Source organism: Nerophis lumbriciformis, linkage group LG09 (assembly GCF_033978685.3).
Source record: "Nerophis lumbriciformis linkage group LG09, RoL_Nlum_v2.1, whole genome shotgun sequence".
NCBI classification, from domain to species: Eukaryota; Metazoa; Chordata; class Actinopteri; order Syngnathiformes; family Syngnathidae; genus Nerophis; species Nerophis lumbriciformis.
Window position 1 is genome coordinate 38,926,909 of NC_084556.2, and position 21,927 is coordinate 38,948,835.

The 21,927-nt window shown below is 41.1% G+C and overlaps 1 protein-coding gene across 1 annotated transcript in view; it reads left to right on the forward strand.

Moving 5' to 3' along the window:
• The first annotated feature begins 17,166 nt into the window (after nucleotides 1–17,166).
• The window catches only part of b3gat1b (beta-1,3-glucuronyltransferase 1 (glucuronosyltransferase P) b), a 52,772-nt gene continuing 48,011 nt past the window's right edge, over nucleotides 17,167–21,927 (forward strand). Inside the window, exon 1 of the mRNA XM_061961825.2 lies at nucleotides 17,167–17,196. The gene's annotated coding sequence lies outside the window, so the exon portion shown is untranslated. The remainder of the gene's footprint in view (nucleotides 17,197–21,927) is intronic.

Below are 21,927 nucleotides of genomic sequence, written 5' to 3' on the forward strand. Positions count from 1 at the left end.
TCACAGCTGCAATCTTGGTTAGATCAGGCTTGATTCCATCCTTGGTGATTCGGTGCCCAAAGTAGCTGACTTCAGTGGCACAGATTGTACTCTTATCTGGGTTGAGCTTAACTCCTCGCTTCCTGGAGCGCTGCAACGTTGCACGGAGGTTGGTATCATGTTCTTCTTTAGTCTTGCCATAGATGAGGATATCATCGACTATTGCTGTGACACCCTGCAAACCCTCATAAGTCTCGTCAACTTTACGCTGAAACTCATCTTGAGCCGAAATCAGTCCAAAAGATAAGCGGAGGAATCTGTATCGTCCGAAACAGTGTTGAAGGTTGTCAGCTGTAAGGACTCATCTGAGAACTTGATGGCCTAGTAGCCTGACCTTGCATTCATTACACTGAAGAAACAGGCTCCTGCCAATTTGGATGTGGTGTCCTCAAGGGTAGGTAAGGGTTAGTGCAGGCGTTTGATGACTTTATTTAGGTCCCTTGGATCCAGACATACTCTTAGTTTTCCTGTGCGTGGTTTTTATGCTGCTACCATTGAATTAACCCATTCAGTTGGTTCAGTGACTTTTACAATAATTTCTTGTTTTTCCATGTTTTGTAATTCCTCTTTAAGGCGGTCAGGAAGGGCCAGAGGGACGCGCCTAGGTGGGTGAACTGCAGGTACTGCTTCGGGTTTAATGTGAATTGTGCACTCTCCAGGAAACAGTCCTATTCCTGTAAACACATCAGCAAACTCATCCATAACCGATGTCTCAGGTGTGCTGTGCACGGACAGTATAAGTTTTAATGAGTCCAAAGTCCAAACAGGCTTTTAATCCTAACACTGGAGGAGCTTGTGTGTCAACGATGTGGACCTTTAATGTCAGATGGAAGGCCCACCGCCTTGTCCTCCTTCCGCCCTCCCGTGACTTCGGACTTTTTTTTCTAGAATGTCTGGCATCTGTTATCGGAAGGGGGGCTCGGTCAGGCTTGTCACTGACAGTTTGGTTATGTTTTAGTTTAATTTCCTGTCAGCGCTCTTATTTTTGTTCAGTTTCCTGCTTGTCTCCCTGAGCGCTGTTTCCCCTGACTTGCAGCTGATTGGCACCCTGCCTCGCCCTCCACTCAGTGCTGGAGTATTGTGAGCCGTTACCTGGTTCCTGTTTCCTGATTCCTGTTTTCCTGCATTTTATTTATGACATTAAAAGTCATGTTTTCCTCCATCATGCCTGCCATCTTTGCATCTTGGGGCTCGTCACTAACACTTCCTGACAACGTCAGTTCTCAAATGTGTTGATCATTGTATACATGTTATTTATTCTTTTTGACCAGCTAGCAAAAATCAATAGCTGAATGATGGAGAAGTTTTGTCCAAAAAAAAAAAGAATGCCTAAAAACAAAAATGAATTAAATCTCCTGTGTTCTGTACATCACTGTCCAAGTTACATTATATTGTCTTCCTCTTCATGCCATTTCCTCAAGGTGACAGAAAAACATTATACAACCCGCCCTATCATATGATTCTACCATGTTGGCGAAATACAAACACACAATATTGTAATATTCCAGGAATGTAGGCTCATATTACTTCTTTATCTTGTCTTTATTGCACAAAATGCTATTCAACCACACAACAACACTCGAACATCAAGCTCCATTCCCCCCTCATCAGGTCACGATAGCAGTGCTTCTCAAATATTTCTTGCACACACACTCACCAGCGTGACGATAAACAGTATCATTTGTCTGCAAAATCATTATAAAGTGCACCTCAACATAACATGTTATACCGGGGGTCAGCAACCCGCGGCTCTAGACCCACATGCGGTTCTTTAGCGCCGCCCTAGTGGCTCCCTGGACCTCTTTCAGAGATGTTTGAAAATGGAAAAAGATGAAGAAAAAAATATATTTTTTGTTTTAATATATTTTCTGTAGGAGGACAAACATGACACAAACCTTCCTAATTGTTAGAAATCCCACTGTTTATGTTAAACATGCTTCACTGATGAGAGTATTTGGCAAGCACCTATTTGTCCTACTAATTTTAGCGATCCTTGAACTCATCGTAGTTTGTTTACATGTACAATTTTCTCCGATGCTGCCACAGAAAGACGTGTTTTATGCCACTCCTTTGTCTCATTTTGTCCACCAAACATTTAATGCTGTATGTGAATGCACAAAGATGAACTTTGTTGATTTTATTGATTTGCTGGAGTGCTAATCAGGCATATTTGGTCAATCCATGACTGCTGTGGTACAGGGGTTAGTGCATGTGCCTCACAATACGAAGGTCCTGAGTAGTCCTGGGTTCAATCCCGGGCTTGGGATCTTTCTGTGTGGAGTTTGCATGTTCTCCCCGTGACTGCGTGGGTTCCCTCTGGGTACTCCGACTCCCTCCCACCTCCAAAAACATGCACCTGGGGATAGGTTGACTGGCAACACTAAATTGGCCCTAGTGTGGGAATGTGAGTGTGAAAGTTGTCTGTCTATCTGTGTTGGCCCTGCGATGAGGTTGGCGACTTGTCCAGGGTGTACACCACCTTCCGCCCGAATGCAGATAGGCTCCAGCACCCCCCGCAACTCCAAAAGGGACAAGCGGTAGAAAATGGATGGATGGATGACTGCAAGCTAATCGATGCTAACATGCTATTTAGGCTAGCTGTATGTACATATTGCATCATTATGCCTTGTTTGTAGGAATATTTGAGCTTATTTAATTTCCTTTACTTATGTCCTCTGTGTATTTATCTTATATTTGCATGTCTCATGACACATTATCTGTAGGTAATATTGGCTGCATTTCTGATAGTTGTTCGTGTGCAATGTTGTTCCAGACCACAGCAAACGTTACCCAGCTTGCAAAGATTGTTATAAATCCATTAGAAGAAGACGGCCTGCCGTTTCCTTAAACTTGAACACACACATACCTTTGGCAATTCTAAGACAGTCATTTCCAGAAGTTATCTCATCCTGTGAGAAGCCTCCGTTTTACTAATCATTTCCAATGTTGCAAAAATGTGTAGAATAACAATTAAAATACAACCTGTCAACGAAGATTTGCGTCAGCCTTTGATATTAGACTAATATAGCTGATATAGACACTTACATCATGTGTTGCCTTCATTATAACACTTATATAAGACTTTTAAAGTCATTTTTATAGTAGGCTAATATAGCTAATATAGACACTTACATCACGTGTTGCCTTCATTATAACACTTTTATAAGGCTTTAAATTGTTTGCGGCTACAGACAGATATTTGTTTTGTATTTTTGGACCGATATGGTTCTTTCAACATTTTGAGTTGCCGACTCCTGTGTTATAGTTATCAACATTAAAGAAAATAACACAAAAAAGCTGAAATAATTATGAATCAACTTGCAACATTGTTTTTTTTAGTCTGTAACAGTTCAGTACTGTGGTAGTAGTGTTCTTCAAGGTTCCATGTGAGGTCCTCTCTTTTGGGATAGGATAGGGTATACTTTATTTATCCCACAATGGGAAAACTACGGGGTTGCAGTGCAGATTCAAAATGTCGACAAAAAATAGAGTGAAAACAAGAAGTAAACATTAAAGAACACAAAGGAGGACATAAAAGAGTACAGAGCTGCTGCCACTTCAGCTCCACTATTTCTACATACAACAACAAAAGTAAAAGTATTTAATGTTGTAATTTTAATTCAAAGTCATAATTTGGGGTATTCAACTATTCAACATGTGAGAGACTCACATTTTTGCAGCAGATTCTTGAAAAAAAATGCAGTTTTAGCTCTCTGTTGATCGTGGAACCGGTTGTAACCTTGGCCTTGACAGGTCCATCACCAGGACAGTGATGCTATTTGAGTGTTAGATCGTAGCAGGATAAAATCATCCATCACTGTTTTGTGGTATGATTTCTTTCTCCCATTGTCTCCTGAAACTATAAACAATGTATGCAGTGTTAGTCTTATCTCCTTATCTTGTTTTTTAGTTGCTCAGGTCCAAACTTGGCACCCTCATGACTTCTTTCTGACTTCTACTGAGGCAGCTTTGTTGCAGTGCCTGTTTTGATTGTTCAGACACATTTACATGCGTTACAATAGAGATGACAGTTCCCACTTTCTGTCAAAAACCCATCAGTCAAAATGTCCTGGCATCCCTCACTTCTCTATTGAAGATGATAGTGTTTTTTAAAGACAGTATGATTCGTCAGATGTCAATTGTTTTGAAAATAATCATCTATATATTTAATTTAACAGGAAAGTTATGTCAAATTTAATCATTGTGTTTTGAGATTGTATACCAATGTGTAATGAAGCTGTGTCTAAACTGAGTTTTAAATGGTTCGTTCAGGGGTTTTGCTGCCGAGAGCTAATTTTATGGCGTTTGTACAGGTGGTTGCCCGTACCGCATTGGAGTTTTCAGTGACGTGCGGTCACTAGAGGCCATCTTGGAAAGTAAAAAAATGTACAAAGAAAAAAAATTAATTAAATTGTTATATGTATCCAGTGATTATACTATAAAGTTATTTTCCATTTAACTTCACCAGTTTTAGATTATTTTTATTCAAAATCGCTGAATTTTCACATTTGCCGTTCAAATACTGAGAAGAGACGGTGTGGTGATCAGCAGCCAGTTGAGGCACGTCACTCAGTGCCTCAACATGGATTCTGGGCTCGGCTAACTGCTGGCCTGCTGTGCAGTGAGACCGTATTGCTATATGAATTATATTATACATTTCCATAGTTTAGTTAGCTGAGGTATATAATGCACAGTGTATTTTGTCAACAACTGTATGTGTGTAAAGTATTTTTTGTGCTGAGCAATCATAAAACTGCTGCGAAGACGCACTGGCTGAGGCTCGCGTAACCCTGCCTCCTGGTGCCGGTTATTGCACCTTCGCCGCAGACTGCACCCCCCGACGAGAGCGCCACACCAACCAAAGCCCACACCCAAACCCTCCACGTGCAAGACCGAATCCACCCAAAAAAAGTCACTTCACAAGAAGCCAAAAAGTGCAAAAACAACATTGCTCGCGCCGGAGGAACCGTGAACGACTGCAGGGACACAGCATTAGGTACACCTGCAGACTGCAGCACGGATTTCATATTTCATTCATTCACAACTCCTCCAACACGAACACCACTGTTCCCGCACTTATAAGTAAAGGTAAGACCAGGGGTGCTCATTACGTCGATCGCGAGCTACCGGTCGATCTCGGAGGGTGTGTCAGTCAATCACCAGCCAGGCATTAAAAAAATAGTCCTAAAAATGAGCGATCATAAATCTTCACTATGACGTCACTTTCGTCACTTGATTGACATTCACGCACCCGAGGGTCTTCTGAGACGACGCTGGCTGCTGCCAGCTCATTAAAATTACCGACTGGAAGGCGAGAAACACTTTATTTCAACAGACTCTGGCGCCGTACCTGTCGTCAAAACTCCAAAGACCGACTGCACAGTTGCACAGTTGCGCTAACAAAATGAGTCTCAGAAAGCTGGCGTGCACAAGCTAGCAAGCTACGGAGTTTGCCGACAATGTATTTCTTGTAAAGTGTATACAAAGGAGTACGGAAGCTGGACAAATAAGATGCCAAAAACCAACCACTTTCATGTGGTATTGGACGGAAAGGAAGACTTTTTTTCTCCTCCATTCGAAAATGCGGACATTATCAGCACCACTGTCTGATTCCAATCAATGCAAGTCATCAGAATCAGGTAATACACCAACTTATATTCTTGTCTTCATGAAAGAAAGGAATCTATATGTGTTAAACATGCTTGTATTATCTTTAAACACCTTTAACTTATTAACAATATTAACTATATGTGTTAAACATGCTTGTATTATCTTTAAACACCTTTAACTTATTAACAATATTAACTATATGTGTTAAACATGCTTGTATTATCTTTAAACACCTTTAACTTGTTAACAATATAAACTATATGTGTTAAACATGCTTGTATTATCTTTAAACACCTTTAAGTTGTTAACAATATTAACTATATGTATTAAACATTCTTGTATTATCATTAAACACCTTTAATTTTTTAACAATATTAACTGTGTTAAACATGCTTGTATTATCATTAAACACCTTTAACTTGTTAACAATATTAACTATATATATTAAACATTCTTGTATTATCATTAAACACCTTTAATTTTTTAACAATATTAACTATATGTGTTAAACATGCTTGCATTATCTTTAAACACCTTTTACGTGTTAACAATATTAACTATATGTATTAAACATACTTGTTTTATCATTAAACACCTTTAATTTTTTAACAATATTAACTATATGTGTTAAACATGCTTGCATTATCATTAAACACCTTTAACTTGTTAACAAAAACACATATTTCATAAATAAGTAAATGTAAATTATATATATGAATGAGGTAAATCCCCACGACTTGATCAATTGAAAAGTAGCTCGCCTGCAGAAAAAGTGTGAGCACCCCTGGGTAAGACCATAATAACGTTTTTTTATTAAATGTGCTTTTTTGTGTTCTACAGTTTGTATGTGTAAAGTAAAAGTTAAGTTAAAGTACCAATGATTGTCACACACACTAGGTGTGGTGAAATTTGTCCTCTGCATTTGACCCATCCCTTGATCACCCCCTGGGATGTGAGGGGAGCAGTGGGCAGCAGCGGCGCTGCGCCCGGGAATAATTGTAGGTGATTTAACCCCCAATTCCAACCCTTGATGCTGAGTGCCAAGCAGGGAAGAATGCTGGTATGAGCTTTTAAACATAACCCGTTAACTGCTGCCAATCAAATGGTGAATAAGATACTCTTTAGGGTTCATTTGTCTGTAAATCTGACTGTGATGAAGTCAGTGCCTCACCAGCCATGAACCTCACCGCACGTCACTGGGAGTTTTAAAATAGATATTTATGCAGTCTCATGTTGGTGGTGTCCTATTTTCTAGTGTTCTTCTGACCATGTTATGTAGATATGGATGCTTTCTCTCTGTGTTTCTCGGTGTTGATTGGTCTCGTGTCCCCCTTGTCGTCTTCCAGCAGTCAACCTCCGTTCCCGCGTTACGAGCTGTGTGTCTCGTCTCCCTGTGTTCCCTTCTGGTTCTCTGGCTGCACCTTTTGGATCTCGACCTCCCGCCTGGACACGGATTTTGACGCCACTCTATCGCCCCAACTTCCTGCCTGCTCATGGACCCCAGAGCCAGCCTTGCCCCTCTTTGGACTTCCGCCTGTTATGGTTGGAGGGAGTTGACGGCACAGACACAAGGGGGGGGTATTGGTTGGTATGATTTATTATATATATAAACAATATATATATAATAATCAAACAATAATATATAAACTAAACAAGAGAATGGAGTGTGACTAATCCACGAGGGGTGTATGTGTGTTTGACTATGTGTGTAATTAATTGTTGTGTATTACCTTGATGTGTTAGGCGAGAGGAGGAACAAGGCAGGAAGGCAGTCCGTGGAGCAGGCAGATGATCCAGAGCGAGAGAGAGGCGTCAGAGTCCGTGTCCATGCGAGGGGTCGAGAATCGAGGGTGGCAGTCCAAAGTCCAAAAGGGAAGTCGAGGCGCATAGCTCATTCACGCGGGGACGAAGGCATATTGCTGGGGAGGACGACAAGGAAGAACAATGAAACGCAGAGCGAGAGAGAGAGCATAAAGCTGGGTTATCGGCCTATGGTACAGAAGACGACGTTCCGGCGAGGATTCCTTGGGTCCACTGGTCTAAATACAGCTTGTCCTCATCAGTCCCAGGTGTGTTGATTGCCGATCGCCCACAGCCTTGCCGAAATGTGGGCGTGATGCGGCCAGCGCGAGCAGGGGCGTGTCTCGGCGTGCTGCCAACGGAGGTGCTGGCAGACCCAGCTACCGGAAAAAAGCGGGTTCGAGCCCATGCCGTGACACTGCCTCTCGCTCAACACTACTGGTAACACTCAACATTTAATTCCCACACAGATATTATAGCATGTATTGATTGACCAACACTGTATTGGTTTTAGTGTATTTCATTTATACGGAGTATCAAAGTAGCCCTTAAAAATGTTTGGACACACCTGACTTAGGTCCCGTTTACACTAAGCCGGTTAAGGTTATCCAGGGTAAATCCCACCCAACCTTATCCTTTTCCAAACACACACAATGGTCGTTTAAGACCCCCTGCCCCCTGCGTCAGCCGGCGCAACGCGACCTAGTACACGTGCGGAAAATGCGCACGTCCTAGTCACCTCCAGTATTGCTTTGTGTGCAAGTTCTTAAATGTAACTTATCTGAACAATATTCAGTGTTGTGGTATTTCAATTAACTGGAATCCAGTGTGCTGTGGGGTCCTATTGTAGTGAAGCACACCTGAGCCATCATACATGAATCAAATCTTTATTGGACACAAAAGTACACAATGTGACAAAGAACATTTTACGTCTGTATTATGAAGCTGGCTGTGGCGCGTTCTTTCCGATGTCACTTCCGGTGTGGGGCCCGGTCTTTCTGGCGTCACTTCCTCTCCGAACTCACTTTGTAAACAATCAATGAGTCCATACAAAACTAAGAGCCGGAGATTCAAGAAATACAGTGTCTTGTTCCGAATTGTGGAAATAAGTGGAGCCAACACACGACGTGCTGCTAACTGTACTTTTATTCACGACTCCTGGGAATAACACATCACATTTCAGGCAACGCTAAAACAGGAAGTTCCTCGTTCCTTGGGCCAATCTTATTCGTGTATACTTCAGGGACCGCTCGGAGATCGTATTACCTAAGAATATTACATCCCCCTTCTTTTAGAAAAATATGGAACACAACATTCAAGAAAACACTCTCTGTGCAATAACGTATTGAAATGCAAGTAGCACATGTACGACTGCCATAAAGTAAGAATTCAACAACAGATTTCAATTACCATTTAACTTGCTCGAATGTCATACTGTTGTAAATAGAAACGCAATCACAATGTCATTGACTTGTACGTAATTGATCACCTTTGAGCATATTTTTATAAGTCTAGAACAACTCTGGGCTTAACCTCACGTCCAGACCTTGTCTGATACCGCACAGCCTGTGGGGCTGTTTCTCCTGTTATATTTGAGGTGTGTGGTGTCAGTGTGCAGTGCATGTTGTGTGTCATGTTTTGGGTTTTCTTCAGTCTGACTGGTCAGTGTCTCTGTTGTGTCCAGGAGATGTCGTCTGTTTCGCCTGTATTCTTGTCCTCCTGATGCACGTATGTGGTATGATCTTTCAGTATCAGCTGAACGAATGACAACTGCTGGTTTCCAGTAGCCTTTCTCCTGAAAACGGATGTATTGTCCTTCATGCAGAGGTGACATTTGCTTAGCTGATCTGTCATAGTATTTCTTCTGCTGGTGTTGTTTGTTGGTTCTCATGATGTGAACATCCTTGTAGCTGATAGTTTTGGGTTGCAGCTGCTGATGGGTGCAAGGCAGGATTGAGCGTGTGCGACGCCTCATGAGCAGCTGAACTGGTGATTTGAAGTTGTCTACGGGGGTATTGCGATATTCAAGCAGACTCAGATAAGGGTCTTTCTGATCAGCTTTGGCCTTTTCCATAAGGGACTTTGCAATGTGAACAGACTTCTCGGCTAAACCATTACTTTGAGGATAGCATGGGCTGGAGGTATTGTGTGTGAACCCCCATGTGTTGGCAAAAACATCAAACTCTCTACACCTGTACTGTGGACCATTGTCTGATATAACAGTCTCTGGTATCCCGTGTCATGCAAAAGAAGATGTTAGTTTATGTATGACAGCAGCAGCTGTGGTGCTGTGTAATCTGTTTAGCTCAAAATATCTGCTGTAATAGTCTATTGTGACTAAATAATCATCATTGTTCCAAGTGAACAGGTCAGTAGCCACTGTTTGCAATGGCCTGTCTGGGATCTTGTGACTTATCATTGGCTCTTTAGTGTTTGATGGTTTATGTTTATTGCAGATGTGGCATTTACCAACTAACTCCTCAATCTGTTTGTTCATCCAGGCCAGAAGATTATGTCACGTGCTCTTTGTTTGCACTTTTCCATACCCATGTGATCTGCATGGATACGGGATAACATCTCTGTGCGCAGTGAGTTGGGTATATGATTTTTTCCCCCTTGAACAGGATGCTATTCATCTGCGAGAGCTGGTGCCGGTAGTCCCAATATTCCGCTATGTTCTGAGGGCATCGGTTCCTCTTCTCGGGCCATCCTGACTTAATTGTCTTTTTCAGCAAGATGAGTTGAGCATCCTTTTCAGTCTCTACCTTGATGTCTTCAAGTCTGGTGTCACTGACAGGTAGGTTGCTATAAACGGTGTGCACCTGCATGTCCATACCTTCACTGAGGCTGGTGTCCTGGTCAGGCAGTGACTTTCTGGAGAGAGTGTCTGCGACACGAATGTCTTTGCCTGGTCTGTGAGTGATGGTGAAGTTATACCTCTGTAGCTGAAGCATCATTCTTTGTAACCTTGGAGGTGCTGCTGCAAGTGGTTTTCGCAAAATGGATTCAAGTGGAGTCTTGTTCACGAGTGAGGGAAGAGTGGATCGTGAGATCGACAGGCGGATCGATGCGGCGTCTTCAGTAATGCGGACGCTGTATCGATCCGTTGTGGTGAAGAAGGAGCTGAGCCGGAAGGCAAAGCTCTCAATTTACCGGTCGATCTACGTTCCCATCCTCACCTATGGTCATGAGCTTTGGGTTATGACCGAAAGGACAAGATCACGGGTACAAGCGGCCGAAATGAGTTTCCTCCGCCGGGTGGCGGGGCTCTCCCTTAGAGATAGGGTGAGAAGCTCTGTCATCCGGGGAGAGCTCAAAGTAAAGCCGCTGCTCCTCCACATCGAGAGGAGCCAGATGAGGTGGTTCGGGCATCTGGTCAGGATGCCACCCGAACGCCTCCCTAGGGAGTTGTTTAGGGCACGTCCGACCGGTAGGAGGCCACGAGGAAGACCCAGGACACGTTGGGAAGACTATGTCTCCCGGCTGGCCTGGGAACGCCTCGGGATCCCCCAGGAGGAGCTGGATGAAGTGGCTGGGGAGAGGGAAGTCTGGGCTTCCCTGCTTAGGTTGCTGCCCCCGCGACCCGACCTCGGATAAGCGGAAGAAGATGGATGGATGGATGGATGGATTCAAGTGGCTTATGGTCACTTTCCACGGTGATGTGGCGACCATATATGTATTGGTGGAAATGCTTGCACCCAAACAGAATAGCAAATAACTCCTTCTCAATTTGTGCATAATTGACTTCACAATTAGTTAGTGACTTAGATGCATAGCCTATGGGCTTTCCTTCTTGTAATAGTACTGCCCCTAATACATATTTTGATGCGTCAACTTGGAGTCTGAGTTCCTTTCTCGGGTCAAAATATCTTAACACTGGACCTGGTTCCTGAGTGAGGAGCTCTTTCATTTTTGCGAATGTTTCCTCCTGCTGTGCATTCCATCTGAATTCACTCAAATCTTTTAACAGGTGACGCATGGGTGCATTGACATCAGACAGTCCAGGGGCAAATTTGGACAAATAGTTAATCATGCCAAGGATTGTTTCCAGCTCACCTTTGTCTCTTGGTGGCTCCATGTCCCTCACAGCTGCAATCTTGGCTGGATCAGGCTTGATTCCATCCTTGGTGATGTGGTGCCCAAAGTAGCTGACTTCAGTGGCACAGATTGTACTCTTATCTGGGTTGAGCTTAACTCCTCGCTCCCTAGAGCGCTGCAACATTGCACGGAGGTTGGTATCATGTTCTTCTTTAGTCTTGCCATCGATGAGAATATTATCGACTATTGCTGTGACACCCTGCAAACCCTCATAAGTCTCGTCAACTTTACTCTGAAACTCATCTTGAGCCGAAATCAGTCCAAAAGGTAAGCGGAGGAATCTGTATCGTCCGAAACAGTGTTGAAGGTTGTCAGCGTTGAGGACTCATCTGAGAGCTTGATGGCCTAGTAGCCTGACCTTGCATCCATTACACTGAAGAAACAGGCTCCTGCCAATTTGGATGTGGTGTCTTCAAGGGTAGGTAAGGGGTAGTGCGGGCGTTTGATGACTTTATTTAGGTCCCTTGGATCCAGACATACTCTTAGTTTTCCTGTGCGTGGTTTTTCTGCTGCTGCCATTGAATTAACCCATTCAGTTGGTTTTGTGACTTTTACAATAAATTCTTGTTTTTCCTTGTTTTGTAATTCCTCTTTAAGGTGGTCACGAAGGGCCAGAGGGACGCGCCGAGGTGGGTGAACTACAGGTACTGCTTTGGGTTTAATGTGAATTGTGCACTCTCCAGGAAACAGTCCTATTCCTGTAAACACATCAGCAAACTCATCCATAACCGATGTCTCAGGTGTGCTGTGCACGGACAGTATAAGTTTTAATAAGTTCAAAGTCCAAACAGGCTTTTAATCCTAACACTGGAGGAGCTTGTGTGTCAACGATGTGGACCTTTGCTTTTGTACTGGCATTTAATGTTGCATTTTCCTCTGACGGATAGCCTCTCACCCCCATAGCCATAGAAAGGGTGTGTTGTCTGTTGTAGTGTGTCCTGTATCCCAAGCCTTTGGAAAACATTAGTGGGAATGACATTAGCTGAGGCTCCAGTATCTAGCTTGGAGGTGACAGTAGTTTTACTTGGTCCAACCAACACATCTGCATATGCCTGTTCAGTTTCTCTTTTGTTACCCCTGCCTTGTGTAACTGCATCAATAAACAAGTCTTCATTGTCTGTCTTGCTGAGTGAGTCAATTTCACTTACAGTGTGCACTCCTGTACTCTGCTATGAGTGCCATACTTTTGCAAAATTATTCCATTTGCTGCATATCTTGCACTGTTTACCTTTGGCTGGACAGCTGTATTTGCTCCATGAGGCTTGTTTCCGCAGTAGCCACAACTTTTATGACGGTCTCTGTCCCCATCAGGTCTGTAGGTGTTCTCTGTTGCCTTGTCATGGCGCGTTTTCCAAGCTGTCTTCCTTGGATAATGGCGACTGATAGCATGGACAGTCTGCTCGTGCAAGCCGCTGTTGCCGCTAGCTATAGTTTTGAGCTGTGCTTGTGCCATGTCATGAGACCTGACTATATCTATAGCTTTATCCAACGTCAAAACGGAACCGACACTCAGTAGCTTTTCTCTTACTTTAGGTGAGTAGATCCCAAACACGACACGGTCTCTCACCATCTCCTCCTTGTTTGCATAATTACAGTCCTTCACAAGCAGTCTCTAATCTGTCAAAAACTGTTCAAATGGCCCGTTAGCTCCTTGGACTTTTTCGTGAAATTTATAACGAGCAAATATTATGTTTGACTTCAGCATGATGTATGCTTCATAGCGCTCATAGTACGTATTCAGTACCTTTTCGTTTGTCGTCTGTCAGTGTCCATGTGTTATATATGTCCCGTCCTCTATCGCCAATCCAAATGAGAAGGTAGTTGCACTTTTCGTCCACTCCTTTTTTCTTAAAAGGACCAGAAAACATCAACTCTACATGCAGCTTAAATTTCCGCAATGCTTCGGGCAGGTTACTCGCATCCCAATCCATACGAGGTGACGGAACTCCGGCGACGTCCATCTTGTTGCAAAGTTCTTCTTTCCTTTTATTCTGACACCATGTCTTGTTCCGTATTGTGGAAATAAGTTGAGCCAACACACGACGTGCTGCTAACTGTACTTTTATTCACGACTCCTGGGAATAACACATCACATTTCAGGCAACGCTAAAACAGGAAGTTCCTCGTTCCTTGGGCCAATCATATTCGTGTATACTTCAGGGACCGCTCGGAGATCATATTACCTAAGAATATTACACACGGTGCATTTATCCGTGTAAAAAATTTTCAGAGGAGGATGACCTTAAACGCTGATTTAGTGTGACTGAAACGGGGCTTAGGCCAAATAATTATTCGTTTAAGGAGTTATCTGGCTTAGTGTAGACATAGTTTTAGGAGAATTTTTTTTGACAAAGATTATGCAAAAGCCACATTTCCACCTAGTGATCTGGCATGTATACCCTCCTGAGAACCGGCATTGATTGCACTGTTATATACTGCAATGACCTAATTATCTTCATAACATGGTCAGAAGACAACTAGAAAATAGGACACCACCAACATGAGACTGCATAAATATCTATTTTAAAACTCCAATGCGGAACAGGCCACCACCTGTACAAACACACGCATTGTTTCACCATGAAATTAGCTCCCGGGAGCAAAACCCACAAACAAACCATTTAATACTCATTTAATACACAGCTTCATTACACATCAACCACTAGGCACACAATCTCACAACACAGAATGAATAATTTGAAATTACTTTGTTGTTAAATGAAATATATTAAATATATAGATTATTATTTTCAAAACAACTGACATCTGACAAATCATACTGTGATTATCATACTGTCTATAAAACACATTCTCATCTTCAATAGATTGATCGGTTAAATCATAGTCGGAAATTAAAGGGAGGGAGGGCGGTACGGATTGTCAGAAGTCATGATGCATGATGGGAATCCGGATGTTGTGTGTCAGTGTATTAACGTGCCGGCTGGAATAAACACACGTAGAGAAATAGCTCCGTGCCTGCCTACTTTATGGGTTATAGATAAACCTATGGATAACGGAGACATATATAATAGTCTCCTTCTCAGGTGAGAGAGGATGCTAAAGGCAGTGGCTTTAAGGCACGCCCCCAATATTGTTGTCCGGGTGGAAATCGGGAGAAATTCGGGAGAATGGTTGCCCGGGAGATTTACGGGAGGGGCATTGAAATTCGGGAGTCTCCCGGGAAAATCGGGAGGGTTGGCAAGTATGGATGGAGGAAAACATGACTTTTAATGTCAAAAATAAAATGCAGGAAACAGGCAAACTGGAAACAGCTCAATATTTATAAATATTAATCATGAAATGATGTTATTATATTAAATAAATACTAATAAAGATATATTTTACAAACATAAAGTTACAGGTACAGGTACAAATTATTTCCAAAGCAGGACCCCCACCCAGACATACAATACTAGTGCACAGCTCATGAAAAACAATATTTTTTGTTATTGTCATTGTAAGTGGGCCAAAACACTTATATTAGAAAATAATCTCATGGAAATGACTGCTGTCATTTGATTATAATAATACACCATTTAACTTATTTAGTCAGGTTTGAGACAGGTGTGCTGCTGGTGTGGCCACAGTGCATGTGCACGTCTGACGTCGCTCACGTGCTCCACTGAATGTTCAAGGAGTTTTTACGTTTGCTCATGTATATGGAAAATTAGAGGGAACATTGTTTGGGGGTATCCATAATACGTCGATAGGGAGAAGTTTTTATTTACACGATGAGTCTGATGTGTCTTGACCCCTGAGGCCGACTCACTGAACCCCTAGGGTTCGATCGAACCCAGGTTAAGAACCACTGGTCTAGGGACTGTAACGTTATGCACACACCTCCAATAAAAACCGTTGAATCGTATAATCCTGGTTTGATTGTACTATATTTTCATAAAGCCATAAAGGACTAGTGCAGGGGTCGGGAACCTTTATGGCTGAGAGAGCCATAAAAGCCAAATATTTTAAAATGTATTTCCGTGAGAGCCATATAATATTCTTTAACACTGAATACAACTAAATGCGTGCATTTTTAAGTAAGACCAACATTTTTAGAGTACCGTATTTTTCGGACTATAAGTCGCAGTTTTTTTTCATAGTTTGGCCGGGGGTGCGACTTATACTCCGGAGCGACTTATGTGTGAAATTATTAACACATTACCGAAAAAAATCAAATAATATTATTTAGCTCATTCACGTAAGAGACTAGACGTATAAGATTTCATGGGATTTAGTGATTAGGAGTGACAGATTGTTTGGTAAACGTATAGCATGTTCTATATGTTATAGTTATTTGAATGACTCTTACCATAATATGTTACGTTAATATACCAGGCATGTTCTCAGTTGGTTATTTATGCGTCATATTACGTACACTTATTCAGCCTGTTGTTCACTATTCTTTATTTATTTTAAATTACTTTCAAATTTCTATTCTTGGTGTTGGGTTTTATCAAATAAATTTCCCCAAAAAATGCGACTTATATATGTTTTTTTCCTTCTTTATTATGCATTTTCGGCCGGTGCGACTTATTCTCCGGAGCGACTTACACTCCGAAAAATACGGTATAATAAGTCTCTTTTTCTTTTTAATAACAGTAATTCTGGAGGTAACCAATAATAAATAAAATACTTCTTACCATTAATGCGACTTCTGGGGCTGTATGGTTTTGCTGATGGCTTTGTAGTCTGGTTGATACGTGGTTATTTTTAACACTGTGATTACCAGCGGAATTATTCATTACTTATCGTGTTAAGCAATGTCAGCTAGGATTTATCTGAGAGCCAAATGCAGTCATCAAAAGAGCCACATCTGGCTCTAGAGCCATAGGTTCCCTACCCCTGGACTAGTTGAACATTCTTTTGGATCAACTTCATTTTTTTTCAACTCACGTCTAAAAACCGTAGTTGCTCTCACGGATTTCGGCAGTATGAAGTCTTCCGCCGCTGCCTAATCGCAGTGCTTCTCGAACATAAAGAAAATATTTTGCGCCTCCTCACTCCCACTCTCCACCGTGACTATAAATAGTATAATTTTTCTATCAATATGTTATAACTTTACTTCTGCATTACATTGTAAACGTATTAACATTAAAGAAAACAACACACAGGTCTTTCCTGGTCTCCCAGCGTGGTTACAGTGAAGCCAAGTGCTACATATGCTTCATCATATTCTGGTAACGTGCCCCCCACGCCCTACTATTTGAGAAGGACTGACCTACTAGAAGTGTGGTCTTGTTTCTACCAGGGTGTTATTAGCCGATCATCACTCACTTGATAAAGACTGACAATGTCCCATTTTAGTAAAGTCAGATGTTTTTCAGACAAGTCACACTAAGAAGGTCTGATAGATCTTAGGAAGGCGGAAGTGTCAGCAGTAACCATCAAACAGGTAAAGTTGAATATTAAACTACATTTCATTGTAAAAGAATCTTGAACCGTCGATGAGAAATGATGTCTCATTGTTCTCGCTTACCGTACTTCTTTGATGCTTAGACACACCCACATGACACCTGTCAGCCTAACATTCCCTCCCACACTTAATGCAGGTATGAATACCCGTTTCATTCATGAATATAGCAGTCTACTAGTTTATTGGACTGTTCTTCCTGGTGGCGTAAACAATCTCTCTTCTGCTGTTATTCACAGGTGAGTAGCCACTTGGTTTATGCGGCTAATTAATTCTTATTATTCACTGTTATGTCCGCAGTTATTTGCGGTCCGTGGAATAGGGCTGCAACTATTTTGACAGTCATCGACTATCTTAACAATTAATCGATAAATTGAATTATAAAGCATGTTCAGTCGCTCTATTTAAGTCATTAGCTTTTCAATTTATCTTGAGATATTTTAAGGCATGCGCTAACCAACAATGAATATGACTCATTCATCCATTCACCATGCGTGTGTGCCTTTTTGTCCGTTAGTTCAGTAGACTTAATTATGTTCCTGTTTGTTTCTGACAAGGGTAATTTTTTTGTTTGAATGGGTTTATATAATAATTGTACTTTGTTACTCATTTTTGTATCATTGTTCAAATTGAATTGTATTATTTTTTGTTTTTTTATTTCTTGACTTGACTCTAGGTTCATGTTAACTGGTAAAAAAACACAAAAAAAAAACACCATAGTGGGGCGATTTGTTTTCTTTTATCCTATACCACAAAACTAAAGCTCTATAGCAGGGGTCGGAAACCTTTTTGGCTGAGAGAGCCATGAAAGCCAAATATTTCAAAATGTATTTCCGTGAGAGCCATATAATATTTTTTAACACTGAATAAAACTAAACAATTAAACATTTTTAAGTAAGACCAACATTTTTAGAGTATAATAAGTCTCTTATTCTTTTTAATAACATTGTTATTCTAAAGCAGTGGTTCTTAACCTTGTTGGAGGTACCGAACCTCACCAGTTTCATACGCGCATTCACCGAACCCTTCTTTAGTGAAAAATAAAATGTTGTTTTTTTCAAATTTAAGACAAAGTTATATGTTTTTGGTAACACTTTAGTATGGGGAACATATTCTAAGTAACAAAGACTTAATTTAGAGTTATTTGGTTAGGGTTAGCGTTAGAGGGTTAGGGCCAGGGTTAGAGGGTTAGGGTTATAATAAGGCCATGCCGAATAAGGTATTAATAAGTAGAGGTGGGTAGAGTAGCCAGAAATTGTACTCAAGTAAGAGTACTGTTACTTTAGAGATTTATTACTCAAGTAAAAGTAAGGAGTAGTCACCCAAATATTTACTTGAGTAAAAGTAAAAAGTATGTTGTGAAAAAACATACACATATCATATATATATATATATATATATATATATATACACACACACACACACACACACACACACACACACACACACACACACATATATATATATATATATATATATATATATATATATATATATATATATATATATATATATATATATATATATATATATATATATATATATATATATATATATATATATATGTATATCCACACACACATATATATATATACACACACACACACACACACATATATATATATATATATATATATATATATATATAAATAAATAAATAAATGGGTTGTACTTGTATAGCGCTTTTCTACCTTCAAGGTACTCAAAGCGCTTTGACACTACTTCCACATTTACCCATTCACACACACATTCACACACTGATGGAGGGAGCTGCCATGCAAGGCGCTAACCAGCACCCATCAGGAGCAAGGGTGAAGTGTCTTGCTCAGGACACAACGGACATGACGAGGTTGGTACTAGGTGGGGATTGAACCAGGGACCCTCGGGTCGCGCACGGCCATTCTTCCATTGCACCATTGATATATACAGTATATAATTTATATTTATTTATTTTGCCGTTTTAATGAATATACATGCATGTTTAACATATAGATTCCTTTCTTTCATGAAGACAATAATACAAGTTGGTGTATTACCTGATTCTGATGACTTGCATTGATAGGAATCAGACAGTGGTGCTGATAACGTCCGCATTTTCAAATGGAGGAGAAAAAAAGTTCCTCCTTTCTGTCTACCACATGAAAGTGGTTGGTTTTTGGCATCTTATTTGTCCAGCTTCCATATTCGTTTTTATACACTTTACAAGAAATACATTGGCGGCAAACTCCGTAGCTTGCTAGCTTGTTTGCGCTAGCTTTCGGAGACTCTTATTTGTTAGCGCATGCGCGATGGAGCGGCACTTTTATTGTGAAGACAGGAACTGTGCAGTCAGTCTTTAGGCTTTTGACGGGAGGTACGGTCATACTTGCCAACCCTCCCGGATTTTCCGGGAGACTCCCGAAATTCAGCGCCTCTCCCGAAAACCTCCCGGGACAAATTTTCTCCCGAAAAACTCCTGAAATTCAGGCGGAGCTGGAGGCCACGCTCCCTCCAGCTCCATGCGGACCTGAGAGAGGACAGCCTGTTTTCACGTCCGCTTTCCCACAATATAAACAGCGTGCCTGCCCAATCACGTTATAACTGTAGAATGATGGAGGGCAAGTTTTTGGTTTCTTATGTGGGTTTATTGTTAGGCAGTTTCATTAACGTCCTCCCAGCGCGGCAACAACACACAACAGCAGTCAAGTTTTCGTCTACCGTAAAGCAGTTCATCTGCCGTAAACAGCAATGTTGTGACACTCTTAAACAGGACAATACTGCCATCTACTGTACATGCATGTGGCAATAACATCTACGGCTTTTAGAGAGTGCAGTGCACAACTGCACACACAACAAGGAGACGAAGCAGAAGAACAAGGAAGATACAGCCATGGCGACGCCGATGACGAGTAAGATGAAGAAATATGCTTGTAAGTTCCAAGCCGCAGCTGCGATTGGACCTGGATAGCCTCCGGGAAGAAGTAGTGGAGTACCAAGTGCTTGGCAGTGAGGATCTTCCTCAGGAAGCAAAGATGGACCGGTTTTGGGCCATGCTAGGGAGAGATGGAAGATTCCAGACTCTAGTGCATTTGATGAAAGCACTTTTGTGCGTGCCACACAGCAATGCATCATCAGAGAGGGTGTTCAGCATGGTTAGAAAAATAGTGACAGAGAATAGAACAAGGATGGACAATTCAACCCTTAACTCAACAATGAGTAGATGAGTGTTATGTGTGTGTATATGTGTAAATAAATGAACACTGAAATTCAAGTATTTTTTATTTATATATATATATATATATATATATATATATATATATATATATATATATATATATATATATATATATATATATATATATATATATATGAAATACTTGACTTGGTGAATTCTATAATAGTAAATATACTCCTCCCCTCTTAACCACGCCCCCAACCACGCCCACTGCCCCACCTCCCGAAATCGGAGGTCTCAAGGTTGGCAAGTATGGGTACGGTTGAAATAAAAAAGTGTCTTTTTTTCTTCACACTTTTGATTGATTGATTGGAACTTTTATTAGTAGATTGCACAGTACAGTACATATTCCGTACAATTGACCGCTTAATGGTAACACCCCAATAAGTTTTTCAACTTGTTTAAGTCAGGTCATGTGACCGCCTGGCTCTGTTTGATTGGTCCAACATCACCAGTGACTGCATCTGATTGGTGGAACGGAGTGAAACGTCACCAGTGACTGTATTTGTTGAAACGCAGGCACTTTGAAGGTCTGTCTGACAGACCAAAACAAACAAAGCGTGCATTAACAGATCGATAAAAATTAGTAGCGAGTAGCGAGCTGAATGTAGACAAAAGTAGCGGAGTAAAAGTAGCGTTTCTTCTCTATAAATATACTCAAGTAAAAGTAAAAGTATGTTGCATTAAAACTACTCTTAGAAGTACAATTTATCCCAAAAGTTACTCAAGTAGATGTAACGGAGTAAATGTAGCACGTTACTAACCACCTCTGTTAATAAGTACTTAATAATGACTAGTTAAGAGCCAATATGTTACTAATTTGCATGTTAATAAGCAACTAATTAATGGTGAATATGTTCCCCATACTAAAGTGTTACCATGTTTTTTTACTGTTGCACAAAATGAACCATGCATGAACATCACCTTGTTCAAACAACAAAACCAACACAGTGCATAAACTCACAACAAATTACACACCTGCAAATCAGTGTGACTTCTGCTGTTGCCGTATCCGTAATACGCCGATAGGGAGAAGTTTTTATTTACACGATGAGTCGGGTGTGTCTTGACCTCCGCCGAACCCCTGAGCCCGACTCACCGAACCCCTAGGGTCCGATCGAACCCAGGTTAAGAACCACTGATCTAAAGCTAACCAATAATTATAATTAAACTGATGCTAATATGTCCTCACGTGTGTTTGAATAAAACATGTGTTATGCAAACATATGATGGCATTAGCTGCCAGAATAAACTTTTGCTGTGTTTCTGCTTGTTTTCTCTATAAATATGCCTGATGCTTTTTTTTTTAGTTAATCTAAATAAACAAATCTAAGCTTCTTTTTTTTTTACAATCAAATTAATCAATGGATTGCTGTAGCCCTAATTTTTGACCAATGAACTGTTTGATTTATGATGAGAGATGTTCTGATCCCGGGATTGGATGGACAGCTTAAATTTGCCCTCTTTAACTGATCGACGATGGGCTGGTGAGTTGATCTTTACTGCAACTGTGTCCCAATGTTTACATGCTTAAGATTGTACTCACGTGAAAGATTCCTTCAAAAGGGATGCACGCTCAGGGAGACAAAATTACATTTCCATATTCCTTGTTACACACATGTAGGAGATGCATGAATTCCAGGAGATACATGTCTTGCTAGAACACCAGCTCGGATTTGAAAGCAAGCTTCAACAAACGTGTTGTCTATCCACAGTGAGAAGCCGCTTCTAAGACACTAATACTCACCACCATGGC